The sequence below is a fragment of the Benincasa hispida genome, chromosome 1, assembly GCF_027475165.1.
Source record: "Benincasa hispida cultivar pf3 chromosome 1, pf3_genome.v1.1, whole genome shotgun sequence".
NCBI classification, from domain to species: Eukaryota; Viridiplantae; Streptophyta; class Magnoliopsida; order Cucurbitales; family Cucurbitaceae; genus Benincasa; species Benincasa hispida.
In genome coordinates this window covers 60,223,575-60,235,274 of record NC_143478.1, presented here as the reverse complement: position 1 = coordinate 60,235,274, position 11,700 = coordinate 60,223,575, and positions in this window count along the sequence as shown.

The following is an 11,700-nucleotide window of genomic DNA, read 5'->3' as shown; positions in this document are numbered from 1 at the left end:
CATCACCCAAGGTTGATGCATTCACATCATAACCTTAAATTTTAGAATTTTGACCAGTTGTTCGCAGTTGTTATTCTCATGTTCCAAAGTCGTTTTTCAACGTCGGAGTTGCCTGGTAAACCCTTGGAGTACTATTTTTGGCTTCCCCTCAATTGATTTGGGCCTATATAAAGGTGTAAAGCCTCCTCTTTCAAGCATCCACAGATGACATTAAAAATTCAACCACCCGTGGAAGGATTCTCACCTCCCTAGTTAGAAAACTTCAAGAACGAAAGTTTCTCTAGATGACATTACCTTCAAATCATCCCTACCCCATGAGAACGTGTGTAAGAGGAACATTTGTCCTTGAAAAAGGATAATCCACCCTAGGGAGAGATTACGAAAGGGAAAGATTGCTTCAAGGAATTCTCCTGTTGTATTTTCTAGCATTTCTTTTAATTTATCTTCGCATTTTTTTATTTTCCTTTCTTTTCATCCTTTGAACATTTATCTTATAAGCATAGTTAATGATCTAATGAAATCCATTCATTTATTCTTATTCATGAGCTAAATTCTCTAAAGGGTTCAGTTATGTGGATACCCTAGGGTTTTATGGCTTGAACAATGTTTGTTAGAGTTTTGTTATTGGCTATATATTTGTTTAAGTGGATGGTGTATGGTTTCGTTGATGATTTGGTGTTGTTACAGAAGTTGTCCCAGAAGACGTCACATAAAATGTCGTTCTTGCAGTTTATTTTTTTTCTTATTTGGAAAATTCTGTAGAGTTATTTTTTTTCTGGATTCTTTCCTTTTTTAATGGTCTGCATAATTCTTTTGGGATTATTTCCCTTTTCCGTTGTGCCTATTTATTTGCAAGTTTATGCATTGTTAAGGTTGGCGCTTCTATTTATTCGGTTGGAGTTCTTTTGTTTTTATGGTGGTCGTATAATGCTATACACTACTGTACTGTCTCTGATCTACATTATGTCATTCAAAATCCTTGTTGAAGCTTCCAGGACAAGAAGTTTACTTGGTCTTAGGAGGAGCCTAAAACTCAACACAAGAAGGGATTTTCAGTCTTAGGGAGAGTAAGACTCTATTCCGTGAGAAAGTCTTCTTCAACTTAGGGGAAATCTCATACACTGAGGGTGTTCTTCACAAAGTATGGAAAGATAACGTCAAAAAGAGAGAAAGTCTTACACACTGAGAAGAGCTGAAATGTTCTTCACTAATCTTCGCATACTCAGGGGGAGCCTAAGTTCTATTGAGAAAAAGTCTCACATCTAGGGGGAGCTTAGGTGATTAGTGAGTTAGGCTCTATGTGTGTCACTGTAAATACCATTACTATATAGATAAGTACTATATTGTAAATGTTTGACTCTTTAATATTAGTTGATTATCTTTTCAGGGCACATTGTCCCTGGACGTAGGTGGTTTATCACTAAACTTGGTTACCAATCTCTATATGTTTTTCCTCGATTTACTATTTGCTGTTAATTTGTTATCCCAGTAAGTTTTTAGACATCTTGTTTAACATCTATGATTTGTGTGATAAGTCATCTTAAAATTTCAATGCTCATGCTTTATACATTTTTTACTATACATTTTCTTTGTTGAGTTTATAGATAAAATTTGTTAGGTTAAACTAGTAACTTAATTTATCAATTTAGTAGAGTCTTAATACTAAGAGAGTTAGGATATAAATTGATGTCACAAAGAAATATGGGATGAAGAACCAAGAAATATGACTGCCAAGTATCATTAGAAATAAGGTACACCATAGGATAAAGAAATTGCATGAAATTAATCTAAGATCCAGCCAACTATAGAAATATAGGCATTAGCTACTTAGTGCTCCTAAAAAAACTTGACACAAGACTGAAAAGAAAGTGTTTTCAATCTATGACTTTGTCACTATGTAGGTATGATGCGGTCGCATTGCCGAAGGCATACTGTCGAGTTGGTTGAAAAATAATTGTATCCTTGTTCATCCACTCTTATTTACAGTTTTTAATAAACATTAGGCCTATTCACTATCTATTCACACATATGGCTACCTTAGGTTACATTGGTTGCGTTGCCTTATACAAATTAAAATTGAACTAGTCTTATAGGATTTGACTATTGGAATACTCCAAGATTTATTACTTCATTGACAGTGTATGCTTGCACTTAAATCATATTTATTCTTATTTCTATAACATATATACAATCAGACGATCAGGTTTTTGGCATCATTATCAGGGATTAGTGAATTTTTTTTTTTTTTGTTTTGATAGTGTTAATCAATGCGACTGCATTGACTATATCTCTAAGAAAAATCTAACTTCCTATTTAAGGTTTGTTTTGTCAGGTGGAGTTGGTGCATGAGAAGAAGGTCTTGCCTTTTTTAGCTTGATCTTGAGATAAAAAGGACCTTTCTTTGTAGGAGACGAAAAAAGAGGTGAAAGTTTCATGAGCAAAAAGAGTTGAGCGCACAGAAGAATCTTGAAAAAGCAGCATTTGTTCAACAAATTCCAATGGATCCTCCTATAGTCGATCCTCTGATTCTTTTCAGAAATGGAGTGCAGCAAAATGGCGACCAACACCCACAACCACAGCCAGCTGCACAACCTCAAAATCCTATCTTCATAGTGGAAGATAGAGACAGACCAATAAGAGATTACGCAATTCCAATGTTTTAGACTTTGGACACTGGAATCTTTAAGCCACCTATAGAGGCCTCAACATTCGAAATGAAGCTCTCATGTTTCAAATGCTAAATTTGTTTGACCAGTTTACAGGATTGCCACAAGACACTCAAAGCATCTTAAGTTTTTCATGAGAATTTATCTTTCTTTTAAATTAAATTGAGTTATCGATGATGTTCTGAAACTAAAATTATTTTCCTATTCTTTGTAGAGAAATGTGGAAGCATGGCTAGATTCACTTCTGCCTAACTCAATCACTACGTGGGACAACCTCGTAGAAAAATTCTTGGGAAAGTACTTTCCACTCGATAGAAATGCCAACTTTAGAGGTGAAATTATAGCTTTCATGCATGCTCTAACAGAATCTGTTGATGGAGCATGGATTCGATTCTATAAGTTAGTAAGGAAATGTACACACCACGGACTTCCAGCTTATATCCTTATAGAGCAGTTCTACAATGGACTAAACCAAGCTTCAAAGAAGTTGGTAAACGTATCAGCTAGAACATCTTTGTTGAAGAAATATGTGAACGAAGCAAATAGAATCATGGACACAATAGCCAACAACAACCAAAACTGCGGCAATGTTGAAACAACAACCACAAAAACATCAGTTGAAGTGTAAGGCAATGATGCGGTTGTATTAGTAAATTAGCAGCTTGCTACTACTGGAAAAAATTGCAAAATATTATCCTTGGCCCATAAACAATTGTTGTTGTTCAAACAGAACCATCGATTCTTACCTGTGATTTTTGTATTGATAACCATTTAACTGATAATTGCAAGTATATTTTGCAATATGTTCGCTATGTATGTTACCAAAAAGCTCAAGAACACTGGGATCATCAATACGATACCTATAATCCAGGATGGTAAGTGCATCCAAATTTTGCTTGGACTCGACCAAATGGTGGCACTAGTACAGCTACATAAGATACATGGTAAACTGTACTGGGATTTCTTCCAGTACTTCGACTATAATCGAGAGCACAACCATCAATACAACCACCAAATCAAAATCCAAATATGGAGAGCCTTTTGAAGGAATACTTAGTCGATGAATGATGCAGCCTTGTGCAACCCAGAGGTGCAAGTAGGCCAATTGGCCTAAGGAAATAAAGAGCAGATCAAGGAACCTTACCTAGCAATAGAGAAGCACCATAACGGAGCGGTAAAGAGCAATGCAAGGTCATTACTCTCCCCGAGTGGATTAGAATACGAAGGACCAAAGATGCCCAATAATTAGAAATAAGATCAAGAAGTGAAGTGTTGGGATTTGTGCCCTAATCCTCGTAGTTAATTAATTATTTAATATACTATTTAATTTAATTAATAATGAAATACCCATTACAGTAAAAATCCAAGGTTATTTCATGAGACTTGAAGAGTATGTAGTTGATATACAAGTGGATCATGTTCAAGTAATAACCTAAAGGGTCTATAGTATATGGATAAGATTGAGTGTCTTATCCTGATAACTCTATAGATACAATTCACTTTGTAATCGTTACAAATGATGTGATCCAAATCGTTCATATGGAGACATACGAGTGGGGATATCCTATACAAAGAGTTTGTATAAGACTGAACCACGAAATAATTAATCTCTCATTGTAACATCGTTGACTGAAGAGATTAATATTTCTAAGGATTACCATTTGTAATTCGATCTCATTCCTGAGCGAGTTATGAACTCCTGCCTATGAGGACTCGTCCTTTTATTTGTATGGGTGAAAATGGCCCAAGATGCCTTCTCAAAAAGCCTACCATTTTGGAGACTTTACCAAGTGGGAAGCTGAGAACATAACTACACAAGATGAAATTTACTCCTTCCCGCCTTAGGGTAAGTAGATGAGTAGTTCTCTTAAGTATTGATTCCAAGTCTTGAACAATGGGGCCTCACCCTCTCACTAGCCCGAGAGGGACTTGTTTTATGGTTGGATCATAAAAAAATTGTTCATTAGAGGATCAGTGGTATTTAAAGAAAATAGGTAATTACATAGGTAAATCGAAAATTTGACCCAACTGTAATTACGAACAACTTGTGAAGGATCGAATTACTTGTAATGGTTATATCCATGGATTCAACATATTCTACCGTGCATTATGCAGCTATGGGTCTTTAATAGAGTATTCCATAGTTAATGAATGTTGATTAATTTAATTAAAGAGTTTAATTAACTAATCTTGAATCATTGGAGTTTATAATCTTTAGGTCCATTAGGTCCTTTTATAAGCTCACAATAGGTAAAACAAGTTTTTGAAAGAATTTAAAATGTTCAAATTGATTAAGGGAGTTGTATGTGATAAGATTAATATAATGATTTAGATACGTTATAATATAAAGTTTATTTTGAACAAGATTCAAAGTTAAACTATATAATATGAGAGTATGTTGAATACAATTTGAAAATAATTAATATGAATTAGATTCATATTAAAACTATAGGTTAAAATTAATGTCAATAAGATTCATATTAAAACTATAAATTATGAGAGATAAGTATATTTGAATATGAATCAAATATGTATTTAATTAAGTATGAGATATTTAATAAAATAAAATAAATAAATATTTAATTATTAATTAATTAATTACTATTTAAATTAATTTATAATTATAATTAATTTAATTTATAATTAAATTAAAGGAAATAACTCCCCTGGCATTGCAGGGGAGTGGGGAGGTTTTGGAGAGTGGGAGTTACTCTCCCCTCTCTCTTTAAAATTGCAGTGATTCTGCAATATGGGTTTGCTCTTCTTGATAGACGTGAAAAAAAGGAAAAACCTCCCTACTCTCTCAAGCTCTCAATTCTCTAAATTTAATAAGAAAATTCTCCACGCAAATTAGTTCTCGTATTCTCTTTCAATAAGGTTCCCACAGACTAATCCTTATTAGAGAATAATAAGGAAGACCTTTCAGAAGCGTCCCCATACATACTGTGGAAGATTAGATCAATTCGTGAAAGAAATGATTTGAAGAAAGTTGTGTTCTTCAAAGGTAATATCCTTTTCCCTGGTAAATTTTCATGCTTAACCTATGTAGATTATGTTCTGAATGCATTGTTTTTCTTTTCTATTTGGTAAAATTCTAAAACAAATTAAAGCAAAAGTGATCACTCGCTTCCGCTGCGAGATTCCATCCCTTCATAGAATTGAGAGATTCTAATCATAAATCTGAAGTAGGAACACCACGAGGAGCTGAAGAAAAAAAGAAAACTGAGGAAAAATCTTTAAAAAAAAAACAAGATCCTCAGTAATCGTAAAAGATAAACATAGTGTCAGTATATAGAGTACCATTACCATTCTCCCAAAGATTAAAGAAGGTCAATTAGGACACACGATTCAAGAATTTCTTGGATATCTTGAAATAGTTGCACATAAACATCCCGTTAGTCGAGGCATTGGAAGAATTGACTAATTGCATGAAGTTTTTGAAGGACATACTATCTAAAAGAGAAAATTGCCTACATAGGAAACAGTTGCTCTAACTGAGTATTGTAGTGCCTTACTCAGTAGCAAGATCCCACCGAAACTGAAAAATCCAAAAAGTTTTACAATCCCGTGTTTGATCAGAGGACAAAACTTGGGTAGAGCACTATACGATCTTGGAGCCATCATAAATATGATATCGTAGGATGAATATTTTGTATAGGAGTAGTTACCTTAAGTGAATAATTAGTTGTATTCTATATAAAGTCTTGTTAATGATTAATAAAGTATGTAAGAGTTTATTTATATCTGGTTGTCTCTCCTCTATCTCCATTACTAAATCTCAACAAATTTGGTAAATGCAATTCCATTTGAAGCCTAATTTTACACAGTAAAGGCCACAAAATCGTTGGTGAGACACCACCAATGGCCATTGTTCCATTTCCACTTCTCGCTCTCTTTTCAATCTCTCTTCTTCCTTCATTCTCTTCAATTCCAACTCCCAAAATCCACGCACTTATTCTCTCATTTTCCCTTCAAATCTCAGCTCTGCTTTCAATTCCCTTCCCAATTATTTTGCCCATATTTCTCTTTACGGTCGATTTTGAGAGATTTGGGCAATTAGGTTTGAGTTGTGATGTTGTTATGCGTCGCGTTTTAGAGGTGGGGCTTCTGGAATTTTTAAGAGAAACAGAATGTTGAATCTATTGGGGGATTATAACCAAAAGATTATATTCATTATGTTTTCAAAGTTGTGTTAGATCCGAGATTTGGCTGTCGGCAAAACCCTAGGGTTTTTCATTGAGTGTTTTGGAAAAAAAAAAAAAAAAAAAAAAGGAATAAAAAAGATTTCATAATAAAGGGTTAAGGAGGGAGACAAAAAGGGAAATATTTAAAAGATATATATATTTCCATGTCATCTTGTCACATAATCATCTATAACTATTTTTATATTAATTTAAAAGTTTTTTTTTTCTAGAGAGTAACTTTTAAAACCTACTTTTAAAAATAAGAGGACCAAAATTACCGATTTGAAATATTAGTGACTAAATACACCTATTTTTCAAAACTTGGGGATCAAAAATATATTTTTTTCCTAAACTAAATTTAATATTCATCAATGTTGTAGCCTAAATTAAAAAATGTTAAAACACACTAGATTCTACACATATGACCTAAATAAATAGGTTTAATTATACAATTGTCTAAATTTTTCTATTTTTAACATGATAATCTAATAGGCTATCATTTCACACAAAAGTCAGAGCCAATTTACCTCTTCAACCTTCCTTGTCATGAAGTTTTTTTTAATATATAATAATAGTAATACCAAAAGAAGCATGTAAGAGAAATTTCTTACAATTATGAACTTCTCGAAATGGTTTTCTTTTCAAAATCTATACGAGTAAGAAAAGTTTCTCGAAAAATTAAAAAAAATTGTATTGCTCTAATAAATGAAAGCAAGAATTGGCAAGAAGCTTGAAGGTGAAAACAAGTTGTATTTGATATATACAACACTATATTTTTTTTTTTATATTTATAGAAATAAACTAGGGTATAGTTGATAAGTGTATGAACAAGATAATTTGCACAATATATCGCCTTATATACCAAACAATATATGTGATATATAATTACATATTCCAGTATCTTTGTAAACACATAAAAAAATAAATCATGATATATGCGATATATATTTACATTTTCTAGTATATTACGAATATATTCAACATAAATTTGAGATCAGGCAAAATTTTTTCATAATTTTTTGATCATCGAGAGATGATTGATTTTCAACAAGGAATATGGAAAATGAAATCTCATAGAATGAAGGAAATAGTAATTTTAAATATTCTGTATTCAATGAATATCAACTAAAATTAATAAATAACAAAAAAAAAAAGTCAAAATTTAAAAACGGTGATAACAAGGAAAGAATTCAATATTTTAAAAATTTATTGATGAGTGATAATGTAATTAATGATATTTAAAAAAATTATATAACTATTAGTAAATTTAGTAATGATATATTTTTATTTTAAAATTTTACAAAATTAAAAGATAAGAGAAAATCAATCCAAAGGTTACAAATGTCTCAAAATATTACCGAAATCTTGTTATGAAATATTACTGAATTTTAGGACATTTGTGAAAGGTTAGTTATGTAGTAGGCTAATTTCCTAAATATTTTTTTACCCAAAATCCTTTCTTAGGGCCCATTCGAGGGACTTGGACAGAAATACACACATGGCTGAAAATGAAATAGTAGCCCAAGCCCATGGGCCCCAATCAAATAAGTCTATTTTACAAAATTTATTGAAATTTCAAGATTTTCATTATACCATTTGAAATCACCCTTTTTTCTTTGGAATTGTGAAGAATGGAAATATATATATATATATATATATATATAACTAGAAAATGACTAAGATATTTCATAATTTAGATTTATAGCTACAAAACTCTTGAAAGATAAGAGTGGATATGTTTGTTCTCGATTTTATCCAAATATATATGGGTATTTCTCGAAAATTTAACTACATATTATTTTTTAAAAAAAGAATCAAACAAATCTTTTTATAATCTATATCTTCCCCTAAATTGATGTGTATACATGTAGTTTATATTCAATTCTGAAATCTAGAATTTGAAAAAAAAGACATACCCTTAAATCTCAAATTTATACCCCTCCTATATTCGACCTTCTTTTTTACTCTTTAAATATAACTTCATTTTTCTCTACGTACGTTATTGTTTAAGATGTGAAGATTTATAAGAATGTTACTATTTATCATGGTGGGAGGAGAGAGGAACACACTTGAGAGGTTGAAAATTAATTCACTAATTTTGGAAAAAGTGATTCTTTAATTTCATTTGTCGGAAAGAATTCTTTTTTTTTTTTTTTTTTTTTTAAAGAAAAACAAAAACTATAGCTGACATCTTTTGAATGTCAAATCAGTGATGCTAGAGTCAACTATTCAAAAATAGTTAAGAAAAAAAAAGTTTTAGTCGGCAACCAAAAAAAAATGAAAACTTACGGAACATGTATCGACAAAGGTATCAAAGTTGTTAGTTTGTTGCGGCAACAGAAATGAATATTTAGAAAAATGGGAGGAAATAGTAAAATCGGGGTAGCTTTTGATTTTTTGTCCAAAATAATAAGATTTTTGATAAGAGCGTGCCATGCACATGACATATATTTTTTTAATCCTCAAATTGTCTTTGATATAGTCAATTAACAGTCTTTATGGGTACTATGTAATTGCTATACCCTTTATAAATTCTCGATTAAATGGAATCGTCTATTGTAAGACCGTGTATCAATTAAAAATAAAATGTAAAATAGTTATGAGACTTCAACCTAAGAGATTCAAAAGATAAAGGTGTCGGATTTCTCTGTCATTTTAAAATTTGAATTGGCGATTTTATATCTGTTTTGATTTGAATTAACTACTTTTCGAAAATATTCAAAATTAATCAATTTTTAATTTGTTTATCACAATTTTGATTTTAATTTATAATATTTATTTAGATTTACATTATTTTATTTGTATTTTATTATTTTAAATTCGGATTAAAATTTTTATCCTGATTAGGATTTTACTTAATATTTCATACATATTATCATCTAAAAAACTATACATTTCATTTAAATTTTATTATTTTTGTATTTTTTTAATCACATTCATTATCATCTTATTATATTAGTATACCATTAATTTATCTTTTTTACAAATAAATAAGTATTCACTTTTGCAATCATACTAATTTTGCTATGCCTCTACACCGAGTTAGGCTTCTTTTGTAGGTTTTATGATTGATGGAGTATAAATATAGTGTAATTGTTGAAGCTTAATTGAAAATGGAATTATGAATATAGTGTAATTGTAAATAAACTAGCTTCCTTCCTACTTTTTCTTCCCCAAATTATATTTGAATTAATATTTTATTATCAAATTAAATTTTAACTAATTATCGAATTAATCATAGTAAACAAAAGCTTCCTTATTTTTCTCTCTAATTTATATTTGAAATTATCTTTTATTATCAAATTTGATTTTATCTAACTAACATTCAATTTGTTTAAATGTTTGTTACAAATTTAATTGTATCTATATATTTTTTTCATTATTTTATACATACTACTATCAAATAAATTTGATTTTTTTTTTCCATATTGGGGATGTTTTCATTTTTTTCATATAAAAACACATAAAAATGGCATGTTGTACTTAAAAAGAAACATATAAATGAGAATTTTTAAATGTTTGAAACATGTGCATGTATATATAAATATACATAATTTTTTTGTTCAGCTTATTATTAATATTATTATTATAAGATAACAAAAAAACCCTAAATCTCATCTTCTTCACCTAGCTTTTCCCAAAATCTCTTTTTCTCCCCAATTTCATGTTTGCGATCGTTGATTCAACAACCCTTTCATGAATTCCATTGTTTTGGCTAGCTTTTGACGACCACTCTCGCTAGGTCGCCGACCTTTTTCGATCGCACACATGTTTCCTGCTTTTGTTTCTACTTTAAACATCAACAATGACGATTTAATTCAAATATGGGTTTGATTCACACTCCATGTTCTGAGAAATATTTACCATCCGAAAAGAGGAAAAAAACAGTCTTTGTCTAAAGAAATGCGTTGAGAAAGGGTAGATGTATAGAACCTTTCAACGAGGTAGTGCTTTTTCAACTATCTCAAAATGGAATCTATTCCAAATATATATGTCATGGTTCCTTACGTCGACAAGGTACAAATATTGTTTCTTTTTAAAATCTAAAAAAATTTGTGCCAAAATAATCAATGCAAAAAAGAACAAAAGGCCTAAGACACATAATGGATCTTAAAGGACTATTTTCGCATCTCCCTGACAAATCATCTTACATTAGGATTAATCGTTAATGGTTGATCAAGTTTGATAGATTCACCTTCTTAAACAAGAAGTTTTGGTGATGGAGGGATAATATCAATCGCTTGACACCCATTCGCTGCATCCATTATGGTTATTTCATATCCTCCTTTTTTTTCGTATTATTTTGCTTACTATACCTGCTATAGTATTATAAACATTACTATTACTCTTACTCCCTTCAGAATAAATCTAACCCCTTGAACATCTTTGTTAGTCGCAAGGTCCGGGGAAAGAAAAGAAGAGTGATTTCACTATATATCTGACCAGGAACAGGCCCTATCACAAGAATATTTTTTTTAGTGGAACGATAGCTTTGAAAAGACAGATTGCCCATCTTTTCTTTTATCTCGAAAGAAATACGATCGGAGGGGGGAGCTAATTCAAACTCTTCGGGTAAAATAAGAACAGGCTTCACATTTGAACCGCCTTTTTTACCATCTTACATCAATAACTCGACCCCTACCACCGATAGGTAGTTTTAGACAGGGTTCTTTTGAAGTGGATATCTGAATGCCAAGTATAGCTCGTAATAATCTATCTTCCAGGGCATACGATGATTCTTTCGCCATCTGAGGTGTTAATTTACCTACTAACATATCTCCCGTCTCCACCTATAATCCCAGCATCACAATTCCATTTTTGTCTAAATTACGAAGTAAGCGGGCTTTTAG